The sequence below is a fragment of the Sus scrofa genome, chromosome 10 (assembly GCF_000003025.6).
Source record: "Sus scrofa isolate TJ Tabasco breed Duroc chromosome 10, Sscrofa11.1, whole genome shotgun sequence".
Taxonomy (NCBI): domain Eukaryota; kingdom Metazoa; phylum Chordata; class Mammalia; order Artiodactyla; family Suidae; genus Sus; species Sus scrofa.
Window position 1 is genome coordinate 17,296,247 of NC_010452.4, and position 12,355 is coordinate 17,308,601.

Below are 12,355 nucleotides of genomic sequence, written 5' to 3' on the forward strand. Positions count from 1 at the left end.
ACACCACAGCCACAGCAGCGCAGGATCCAAGCCATGTCTGTGACCTACACCACAGCTCATGGCAACGCCAGATCCTTAACCCACTGAGCAAGGCGAGGGATCGAACCTACATCCTCATAGATACTAGTCAGATTCAGTTCCACTGAGCCACCACAGGAACTCCTATCTTTTTAATTTAAATAAATTTAACTTAAATAAATGGAAAACATAAGGGAAAATATAATCAAATGCAGGGCAATTAGTAAAACATAAAGCAAGGAAGTCATTACCACAAATTGAGGGTAATGGTTATCCTGGAAAGGAAAGATGCAGTGATTGGGAGAGGGCATAGGTGACATCTGAGAGTTCTGATGATACTGTTTCTTGTCTATACAGTCATCACACAGATTTCTGCTTTGTGATAAGTCTTTTGTTTGTGGCTTCCTTTGCGCCACAAGAGCTTTTAAGTTTAATTAGGCCCCATTCATTTATTTTTACTTTTATTTCCATTATCTTAGGAGACAGATCCAAAAAAATATTGCTGTGATTAGGGTCAAAGAGTGTTGTATCTATGTTTTCCTCTAAGAGTTTTATAGTATCTGCTCTTACATTTAGATTTTAATCCATTTTGAGTTTATTTTGGTATATGGTGTTAGAGAATGTTCCAATTTCATTTTTTTCACAGGTAGCTGCCCAGTTTTCATAGCACCACTTATTGATGAGATTGTCTTTTCTCCTTGTATATTCTTGCCTCCTTTGTAGTAATTAATTGACCATATTGTGTGAGTTTGTTTCTTGGCTTTCTATCCTATTCCATTGATCTGTGTGTCTGTTTTTGTGGCAATACTATACTGTTTTAATGACTGTAGCTTTGTGATATAGTCTGAAGTCAGAGAGCATGATTCCTCCAACTCTGTTCTTCTTTCTCAAGATTGTATTGGCTATTCGGAGTCTTTTGTGTTTCCATACAAATTTTAAAATTATTTGTTCTAGTCCGGTGAAAAATTTTATTGGTAATTTGATAAGGATTGCATAAAATCTGTAGATTGCCCTTGCATAGCATGATCATTTTAACAATATTGATTCTTCCAATCCAAGAACATGATGTATCTTTCCACTTGTTTGTGTCGTTTTCAATTCTTTCATCAGTATCTTCAGAAAATCATTTAATTGAATAAAAGTGAGAATATGAGATATCGTATTTTTGAAATGCTGCTAAAGCAGTGCCTAGAATGAAATTTAGAGCATTAAATGTGTATATTAGAAACTTCCGCTTCTGACCAAGATAGAATAAAAACAAGGACTATATCCTTACCCTGCAGCATGAAACAAGAGCAAAAAATGTTTTAGACAATGCTTTCTATATTCAAGGACATTGGAAACCAAGATGAGCCCTGCAATTGCCCTAACTTAATGTCTTAAGAAAGTTCCCAGACCAGGAAACTGTGAAATAGGAAAATGAGGCAGTCCAGTAGATTGCCTGAGTTGAGGAAGTAGAACTGATTGGCAGGAAAGACAAAGGTGGCTGGAGTTTGCAAAGCAGAATAGCAAAGATGAAAGAGCTGTGCGCAGAATTCCAGAGATATGCTAAGGGTCCCCTTCATCTATGCACAAAGTGTATATTTGTGAGGAAAGTATCCAAATATGGGGAAGGAACCAACTAAAAGGACTAGGGAATAGAATTCACAGCTCATACAAGGATGGGAATAGTACCTGTTCTAACCAGCCAGATTGAAAACACTTGTAACAATTCATGTGGGATTGGGTAGTGTGCTCCAAAGGGTTGTTGCCTCAGTACTGAGGAATAATTATCACTAGACTAAATGCTTTCTGACCCCATCTAACAAATCTTAAAAAGAAGACCCAAAATATCCAGCTGTTTTAAAGTAATGTAATACATCTCAGAACGAAACTCAAGAATATTTAGGAGTTCCCATCGTGGCACAGTGGTTAACAAATCTGACTAGGAACCATGAGGTTGCGGGTTTGATCTCTGGCCTTGCTCAGTGGGTTAAGGATCCTGTGTTGTTGTGGCTCTGGCATAGGCCAGCGGCTACAGCTCTGATTCAACCCCTAACCTGGGAACCTCCACATGCTGCAAAAGCGGCCCTAGAAAAGGCAAAAAGACAAAAAAAAAAAAAAAGAATATTTACAATAATATTCAACACCCAACAAGGTAATAGTCATAATTTCTGACGTAGAATAAAAACATCAGGCATACAAAGAAGAAAAAATACGAGTCATAATTAGAAGAAAAATCATCCAATCAAAATTGAACCCAAACTCACACAGATCTTAGAATTAGCAGACCTTATAAGTGACTGATCTACTATCTTTACTGTATGTTTGTCGTTACCAGTGAGATTTTTCCTTTTATGGTTTTTACATTTCTGGTCGTAGCCTTTTCATTTCCATTTAGAGAAGTTCCTTTAACATTTCTTGTAAAGCCAGTATAGTGGTGTTGAACTCTTTTATCTTTTGTTTGTAAAACTCTATTTCTGGAGTTCCCGTCATGGCGCAGTGGTTAACAAATCCGACTAGGAACCATGAGGTTGTGGGTTCAGTCCCTGCCTTTGCTCAGTGGGTTAACGATCCGGCGTTGCCGTGAGCTGTGGTGTAGGTTGCAGACGCAGCTCAGATCCTGAGTTGCTGTGGCTCTGGCGTAGGCCGGTGGCTACAGCTCCGATTCGACCCCTAGCCTGGGAACTTCCATATGCCGCAGGAGCGGCCCAAGAAATAGCTAAAAAGACAAAAAAAAAAAAACAAAACTCTATTTCTCATTCAAATCTGAATAATAGCCTTTCCAGGTAGAGTATTCTTAGCTGTAGGTTTTTTCTCTTTATCACTTTGAATATATTGTGCCACTTCTTTGGGCCTGTAGTTTCTGCTGCAAAGTCATGTAATTATCTTATGGTAGTTCTCTTGTGTGTAACTAGTTGATTTTTCCTTGCTTCATTATTATTTATTCATTCATTCATTCATTCATTGGCTGTGTCTGCATTAAGTAGAAGTTCCCAGGCCAGGAATCAAAACCCATGTCATCGCAGTGGCCTAAGCCACTGCAGGGAAAACACCAAATTTTTAACCTGCTGCACTATAAGGGAACTCCATCTCTTGCTGCTTTTAAGAGTCTTTATTTTTTGTCATTTTAGTTGTAATTTGTCTTGATGTTCATCTTGTTTGGGACTCTCTGCTTGTTGGACCTGGATGTTTGTTTCCTTTCTCAGGTTAGTGAAGTTTTCAGCTATTATTTCTTCAAATAAATTGTCTGCCCTTTCTTCTCCTTTGGGAGCCCCTATAATGCAAGTGTTGGTAGCCTCGATGTTGTCAAGAGCTTTCTTAAACTATGTTTATTTTTTTAATTCTTTGTTTTTCCTTCAATTCAATTCACGTGATTTTAACTACTCTGTCTTTCTGATCACTGATCCATTCCTCTATAGCATCTAATGTACTGTGCTTCCTTCTAGGGTATTTTTATTTCAGCTATTGTATTCTTCAGCTCTGGTTGGTTCTTTTTTATATTTTCTAGCTCTGTTGAAATTCTTAGTATTTTCTTCCATTCTTCTCCCAAGTATGTTGAGCATTTTATGTCCATTACCTTGAACTCTTTATCAGATAGATGGCTTATCTCCACTTTGATTCATCCTTTTTCTGGGATTTTGTTTCATTTCTTCATTTGGAACATACTTCTCTGTCTCTTCATCTTTCCCAATTCTTTATTTTTACTTCTATGTGTTATGTAGGTCAGTTATGTTTCTTGATCTTGGAGAAGTGGTTTAATGAAAGAGACATTCTATGGGGCCCAGCAGCACCCTCCCCTCTGATCTCCAGAACTACATGCTGTACTGGTACCCCCGATGTGGGCTAAAAACAGACTTCTGTGGTGGGGTGCTGACTACTGTGGCCATGTTAGTCAGTGGGACTGACCCCTGGACAAGTTGGCTGTGAGGCTGCTCCTTGGGTGATGGCTGTGGGCCCACTGGAGAGCAGAGGCTTCCTGTTCAGTTGGCTATGAGGCTCAATGGGTATGGTGCTTCTGCAGCCCATTGGATGGCAGGGCTGGGTTTCCACATGACTGCCTGCATGGGTCAGGAGGGCTCTTAGCTGGTGACAACATGTTGCAGTGTGGGTCCAAGTTAAATAATTTAAAATATAAAGCTAAAACAAATTCACACAAACTACCAAAGCTTCCTTGAAATAAAACAGGTAGCATGAATACCCCTATATTAAAGAAATTTAATTTGTTATTTAAAACCTTCCCAAAAAGAAAACTTTAGGCCAAGAGGGTTTCACCAGTGAATTCTATGATATATTTTTAAAATAAATCACATGATTTCTAAACTCTTTCAGAAAACCGAAGGGGGAAGGGAATACTTCCTAAATTATTCTATGAGGGAAGGATTATCTGATACCACAACAAGAAAAACATTACAAGAATATAAACAGCAGACAATATCTTCATAATTTTTTTTTTTTTTTTTTTTTTTTTTTTTTTTTTTTTTTTTTTTTTTTTTTTTTTTTTTTTTCTATTTCTTCGCTCCGGATATGAGGTTCCAGGCTATTGATCAGCTGTACCCGCTAGCCAGAGCCACAGCAAGTGGATCGAGCGTCTGCAACTACACACAGCTAGCAACGCATCGTAACACTGAGCAAGGCAATGAACCCAACTATGGTTCTGTCGATTCGAACATGCCATGACGGAATCTAATCTCTCATAAAGAACTTCTAAATGATGTTTTAGTAAACCAGATCCAAAAATATATAAAAGGGAAAATATATCATAGCTAAGTGAGGTTTATCTCAGGAATGAAAGGGTGATTGACAATAGAAAATCAAACATAATTTACCTTATTAGAAAATAAAAGAAAAACCATATCATCTTAATAGGCATATAAAAGCATTTGACAAAATCCAATATACACGATTGATTTTAAAAATCAGCAAGTGAAGAATAAAAGAGAACTTTCTCAACTTGACACAGAACATTTATGAAAAACCTTTAGCAAACATTGTATGATGGTAAAAGACTATTTAGTCTGCTCAGATTTAAACTAATTATTGCTGTTGTTGGTTAAGCCTACCATTCAGTATTTATTCTCTGTTAACACTGTTCTTTGCTCCTTTGTTTCTTCTCTTTCTTGCTTAAAATCAGAAACAAAGTGAAATGTCTGTCTATACTGTCTATACCTCTTCTATTCAACACTGTATTGACAGTTCTCTCAGGTACAGTGAGTTGAGAAACAAAAGGAATCTGTGTTGAAAAGGAAACTTTCTTTATTTAAACATTATTAGATGTAGAAAAGCTTATGAAATCTATTTTTAAAAAACGTATCGCGGAGTTCCCACCGTGGTGCAGCAGAAACGAATCTGAGTAGGACCCATGAGGTTGCGAGTTTGATCCCCGGCCTTGCTCAGTGGGTTAAGGATCCAGCATTGCCATGAGCTGTGGTGTAGATCATAGACGCAGCTTGAATCTGGCATGGCTGTGGTGTAGGCTCACAGCTACAGCTCCAATTAGACTCCTAGCCTGGGAACCTCCATATGCCATGGGTACTGCCCTAGAAAGACAAAAGACAAAAAAAAAAAAAAAAAAAAAGGTATCAGGGCTAGAAATATTTTACCAGAACTGCAGTATAAAAGATCAACATATAAAATTATTATATTTCTATGAAATATAACAATTTAATTTTATATATGAAATATATAAACATTCAAAATAAACAATCATAAGTTGAATTTAAAAATACTGTTTACAATAGATCTAAAAATATTAAATACTTAAGGATAAATCTGACAAAAGATATGCAGATATATACACTTAAAAAGTACAAAACGGAGTTTTCTGATGGCCTAGCGGGTTGAGGCTCCTGCGTTCTCATGGCTGTGGTCCTGGTTGCTGCTGTGTGGTGTAGGTTCAATCCCTGGCCCAGGAATTCCCACATACTGTCTGTGTGGCAAAAAAAGGAAAAAAAAAATACAAAAAAACCTCAAGAGAGAGCCTGAAATAAACCTTACAACTCTCGTTTAAAAAAAAAAAAAGATACAAAACATTACTGAGTAGGAGTTCCCATCGTGGCACAGCGGAAATGAATCTGACTGGGAACCATGAGGTTTCAGGTTCGATCCCTGGCCTTGCTCAGTGGGTTAAGGATCTGGCGTTGCCATGAGCTGTGGTGCAGGTTGCAGACATGGCTCAGATCCTGTGTTGCTGTGGCTGTGGTGTAGGCCGGCAGCTGTTGCTCCTATTCGACCCCTAGCCTGGGAATCTCCATATGTTGTGGATGAGGCCCTAAAAAGCAAGAAAGAAAAAAAAAGAAAAACATTACTGAGTGAAGTAATGTTTATAGCTGAAAAGACACAATACTGTTAAGATGTCAATTCTTGAGAAATGCAGCACAACTGAAAATCTTAGTGGGCTTCTTATAGAAATGGAGAAGCTGATTCTAAATGTCATATAGAAATTCAGGATAGAACACAAAAGCATATCTCGGAATTTCCCCTGTGGCCTAGCAATTAAGGATCCAGCGTTGTCACTGCTATGGCTTGGGTTGCTGCTGTGGTGTGGGTTCAGTCCCTGTCCTGGGAACTTCTGCATGCCACAGGCATGGACCGAAAAAAAAAAAAAAACTTAAAAAATACTTTAAGATAGTACCTAAAGGAGTTCCCCTTGTGGCTCAGAGGGTTAAGAACCTGACTAGTATCCATGAGGATTCAGGTTCGATCCCTGGCCATGCTCAGTGGGTTAAAGGATCCGGCATTGAGCTGTGGTGTAGGTTGCAGACGCGGCTCGGATCCCACGTTGCTGTGGCTCTGGCGTAGGCCAGTGGCTATGGCTCCGATTAGACCCCTATCCTGGGAACCTCCATATGCCGTGGGAGCAGCCCTAGAAAAGGCGAAAAGACAAAAAAAAAAAAATTTTATTATAAAGGTATAGTAATTAAGACATCACAAATTATAACTTCATTTTTCATTTGGTTCCACATCTCACCAACCTTTAGTGGGTCCAGTCTTTATTATTTAAACTCTTTTAGCAGTTTTGAGGTGATATTTCATTTGGTTTTATTTATATATAACAATATAGCTGCACTAGCTTTCTTATGTTTCATGCTTATATAGTGTACATTTTTCTATTATTTTACTCTCAACTTGCCTGTGACTTTATATGTCTTTTAAACTTCTTATAGGGTCCTCCTGCTTTTCCTCCAGTGTGACAATATCTGCCTTCAAATTTTAATATTTAGTTCATGTAAAAGTAACTATTGCTGAGGTTGGGGTTAAGTCTACCATCTTGGCATTTGTTTTCTATTAATCCCTGTTAGTATTTTTTCCTTTGTTTCTTGTCGTCTGCTAGGTAGAATCATGTATTTTTCAGTATTTCTATGTTTCTCCTGTATTGAATTTTTTTTTTTTTTTTGTCTTTTTGCCTTTGCTAGGGCCACATGTGCAGCATATGGCGGTTCCCAGGCTAGGGGTCTAATTGGAGCTGTAGCCACCAGCCTACGCCAGAGCCAGAGGAATGCGGGATCCAAGCTGTGTCTGCGACCTACATGACAGCTCATGGCAACACTGGATCCTTAACCCACTGAGCAACGCCAGGTATCGAACCCAAAACCTCATGGTTCCTAGTTGGATTCGTTAACCACTGAGCCACAACGGGAACTCCTATATTGAATTTTTTTATTCAAAATTATTTTTTAGTAGGTGCACTTGGCTTTAGAATAATCAATTTTAATTTATCAGAATCTAGATTTAAATAAAATATACTTTATAGCAGTGTGAGAACTTTATACAAGTCCATTTATACCCCACGTCACCCTTTTTGTACTCTGTTCTCATACTTTATTTCTTAAATCGGTGTTGGATTTTGTCAAAGGCTTTTTCTGCATCTATTGAGAGGATCGTACGGTCTTTATTCTTCAGTTTGTTAATGTGGTGTATCACACTGATGGATTTGCGGATATTGAAGAATCCTTGCATCCCTGGGATAAATCCCACTTGATCATGCTGTACAATCCTTTTAATGTATTGTTGGATTCGGTTTGCTAGCATTTTGTTGAGGATTTTTGCATCTGTCTTCATCAGTGAACTTTATTTCTGAATATGCTGTTAATCCCAAAATACCTTGTTAATATTTTTGCATTAAAGAGTCAACTGTATGGAGTTCCCTTCGTGGCTCTTGGGCTAACGAACCTGACTAGGATCCATGAGGACTTGGGTTCGATCCCTGGCCTTGCTCAGTAGGTTAAGGATCCTGTGTTGCTGTGGCTGTGGTGTAGGCCAGTGGCTATAGCTTCGATTAGACCCCTAGCCTAGGAACTTCCATATGCCAAGGGTACAGCCCTAAAATAGCAAAAAAAAAGAAAAAAAAAAGAAGAAAAAAGGAAAAAGGCGATTGTCATAAAGATATATGGATATAAACTGAGAGAAAAATAAGCCTTTTTTATGTGTGTGCTTTATTTCTGTCTGCACATCCAGCATTCTTCCTGGTTTCATTTTCCTTCAGCCTGAAGAATGTCTTTAAAATTTCTTGTATTGCAAGTTCTCTCATTATTTGTCTGTGTTAAAGTGTCTTTATTTTTTTGTCTTCATTTTTGAAGGACTTTTTTGCCAAATACAGAAATAAGATGACAGGTGGTTTTTGTTTTTGTTTTTGTTTTGGGGGGGGTTCATTTTTAAAGCAATTTATAAAGACATCATTCCTTTATCTTGTGGTTTTCATCATTCTTGGTAAGAGGTGATTCATTTTGCATGTTATGTTCACATTTGTATGTATGTGTAGTGTGTCTTTTTACTGTTGCTGCATTAGCATTTTCTCTTTATCTTTAGTTTACAGTACTTTCATTGTGTACCCAACTATAATTTCCTTTGTATTTGTGCTGTTTGAGGGTCAGTTGAGCTTCTTGGATTTCCGGGATTATGTGTTTCATTAATTTTTGGATGTTCTTGGACTACCTTTAGTTCTTCAAACACTTCTGCACCATTCTTTTTTCCTCCTCTAGGATTCCAAAACCATGTATGTGAAACCATTTAATATTGTCCCACAGATCTCAGATGACCTGTGCATTTTTTTCACTCTATTTTTTTCTTTATATTTCAGTTTGTATACATGCTATTAATCTATTTTCAAACTCTCTGTTCATTTCCTCAGTCTTACTCTTGAATACATCTAATAATTTCTTTATTACTGATATCATATTTTAAAATTTCTAGCATTTCCATTATGCTCTTTTTATCAAATTCACATATCTTGCCTGTATTTCCCCATCTTTGCATTTGAATGGCCCATTTTTCCATTAGATCCTCAGCTTTTTGTTGTTGTTGTTGCTACTTTAGGGCTGCACTCGGGACATATGGAGTTTCCCGGGCTAGGGGTCGAATTGGAGCTGTAGCTGCCGGCCTACGCTGCAGCCACAGCAGCGCGGGATCCGAGCCATGTCTGTGACCTGCTCACAGCAACACCAGATCCTTAACCCACTGAGCAAGGCCAGGGATTGAACCCACATCCTCATGGATCCTAGTCAGGTTCGTTAACCGCTGATCCACGAAGGGAACTCCAGTCTTCAGCATTTTATCATAGCTATTTTCTCGGTAGCCATGCCTGGGATCTTAGCACCGAACAAGAGTTCAGTGATCTCTTCATACATTAAAACTGAATCACCAGCCTTCCAAACCCTGGGAGGATCATCACTGTAGTCTGGCTGCCAGCTTTTTTTTTTTTTTTTTTTTTTTTTTTTAATACCTGAAGACTTCCTTTCCTCTCTCATCAGTGCCTGGATTTTCTTGCCTTGGGGAAGATCAGCATCTCTCTCTCCTACTTCTCTGCCCCCAGTCTTAGTATGGAGAGTGCCTTATAACTTTCAGTAGAAACCAAGCATATCTCAGAGGAAGAGTTTTCCCTCTGCCCTCTTAGCCCACTCCCTGTCGCTCAGCATCCTAAATGCTGATGGGCTTCTCTCAGCCTTGCTGCCACACTGCCTGCCCCCCGCCCTATCTTCAGAAGGTTACTGCTTCATATCTGGCAGAGGCCCTGAGAGTGTCAGAGGCATCTCTCAGCTTTCCCGCCTTGCCCCCAAACCTCGGCTGACTCTGCACAAGCACTAAGAGAGAAGCTGTAGGAAAGACTTGATGGGTGGGTGAAATTTCATCCCACGACTGGGCATACTGGAATTCCCCTCTATCATGTTTATAACAAACTCCCCTTCCCATCCTTCCACCAAGAATAGGGAGAATAGCTGTGAGTCTTTTCTGTGAAGGACTCATCGTTTTGTTTCTGATCCATTTCCTCGTGGAAAGTTGTTTCACACTCATGTTCAGCAACAGACACTCTAGACTTTACATTGAACCTTCATTTGGTAAAATTCCCTTTTACCCCAACTGTTCTCTTTCTTTAATTATCAGTTTTATATCTGTCTGCATTCTATTTGAGTGTGGACTAAATATTTGAACATTAAATAAGTGTACAGGAGTTCCCATCATGGCTCAGCGGAAATGAATCTGACTAGCATCCATGAGGACACAGGTTTGATCCCCGGCCTCACTCAGTGGGTTAAAGGATCTGGCGTTGCCATGAGCTGTGGTCTAGGTTGAAGACGTGGCTTGGATCTAGCATTACTGTGGCTGTGTTGTAGGCTGGCAGCTCTAGCTCCAATTTGACCTCTATGTGCCATGGATGCGGCCCTAAAAAGACAAAGAAATAATAATAAATGTACAAGTGTATTTATTTAGGGAGACAAGATATGCACAAAAGACTCCTGTTGATTGTCATGGACATAGAAATTATAAAAATCTTTAAGAATTAGAAACAATTGGGGAGGGGAGACAGGGGAAAGGGGGCCCTTGGCTCCCTTAATGAAATTACACCCATTGAATTTCGGACATAGTAGTCTCTGCGTGGCTTTCCTTTCTAACAACCTGTGTCCATAAAGGTGTAATATTGATTTTTCTAAGGTTTTAAGTTCTCTCTTCCCTCTATCCAAGGAAGCTTGACTTCCAAAAATAATGTTTGAAGTGTGGTTATATCTTGACCTTAGTAAAAATTAAGGTCAAAGGGGCACTCCTGGCCAGAGTGGATAAATACATAAGAAAAGACAGGCTGATTTAAAGGATTTAAAATAGAGTTAAGATTAACTATTTCTATGGATAGAAAAAGCACATAGAGTTGAGTGAGAGGATTAAGATGGCAGAATAGAAGGACTGGAGCTCAACTTCTCTCCTGAAAACAACAAAATTCACAACTAAAAGCTGAGCAATCTCCACCCAAATGGACCTGAAACCTTAAAAAAGATACCCTACTCCAGAAGAAAAAGAGGAGGCCACATCAAGAGGTAGGAGGGGCAATTTCACGATATAAACAACCCCATACCTCCTGGGTGGGAAGCTCCACAGACTGAAAGCTAATTGGTTCACAGAGACTCACCTACAGGAGTGAGAGTTCTGAGCCCCACATCACACCCTCACGTGCGGGGATCTGGCACTGGGAGAAAGAGCCCCTGGATCATCTGGCACTGAAGGCCAGTGGGCCTTGTGGGCAAGAGCTCCATGGGACTGGGGGGAACAGAGACCCCATTCTTAAAAGGCGCACACAGACTTTCACGTGCACTGGATCCCAGGGCAAAGCAAAGTCTCCATAGGAATCTGGGTCAAACCTGACTGCAGTTCTTGGAGGACATCCTGGGAAAACGGGTGAATGTGGCTTGTTGTGAGGGAGGGACATTGAAAGCAAAGCTCTCGGGAATATTCAGCAGCTGTGCCTTTCTCTGGAGGTGGCCATTTTGGGAAAATCTGGCCCCACCTGCCAGTCAGCCTGAGAAGCCCCAGAGCAAACAATAATCCAGGTGGGATCACAGTCCTGCCCCTCAGTAAACAGGCTACCTAAATACCCCTCAGGCACACAGCTGCCTCTAATCCCATCCAGAGACTAAACCCCACCCACCAGAGGGATTAGAATCAGCTCCACCTACCAGTGGGCAGGCATCAGCCCCTCCCATCAGGAAGCCTACAGCAGGCCCCCATACCAACTTCAGCCACAAGGGGGGCAGACACCAGAAGTAAGAGAGGCTACAACCCTATCATCTGTAAAAAGGTCACCACACCAAAAATCTATAAAAATGAAAAGACAGAGAACTATAACTCAGATGAGGGAAAAAGAAAAAAAAAAAAAAACAGAAAATCAGCTAAGCGATGAGATTCTTAGCCTCCAGGAAAAAGATTTTAGACTGTTGATGCTGAAGATGATGCAAGACATTGGAAATAAACTGGAGGCAAAGATGGATAACTTACAGGAAACACTGACCAAAGAGATACGAGATATAAAACTTAAACAAGAAGAGATGCAAGATGCAGTAGCTGAAATAAAAAATTCACTAGAAGCAGCTAA

At 39.6% G+C, this 12,355-nt stretch overlaps 1 protein-coding gene across 1 annotated transcript in view; it reads left to right on the plus strand.

The window, feature by feature from the left end:
- CATSPERE (catsper channel auxiliary subunit epsilon) overlaps nucleotides 1-12,355 on the plus strand; it is an 86,745-nt gene that overhangs the window by 27,846 nt on the left and 46,544 nt on the right. The window lies entirely within an intron of this gene.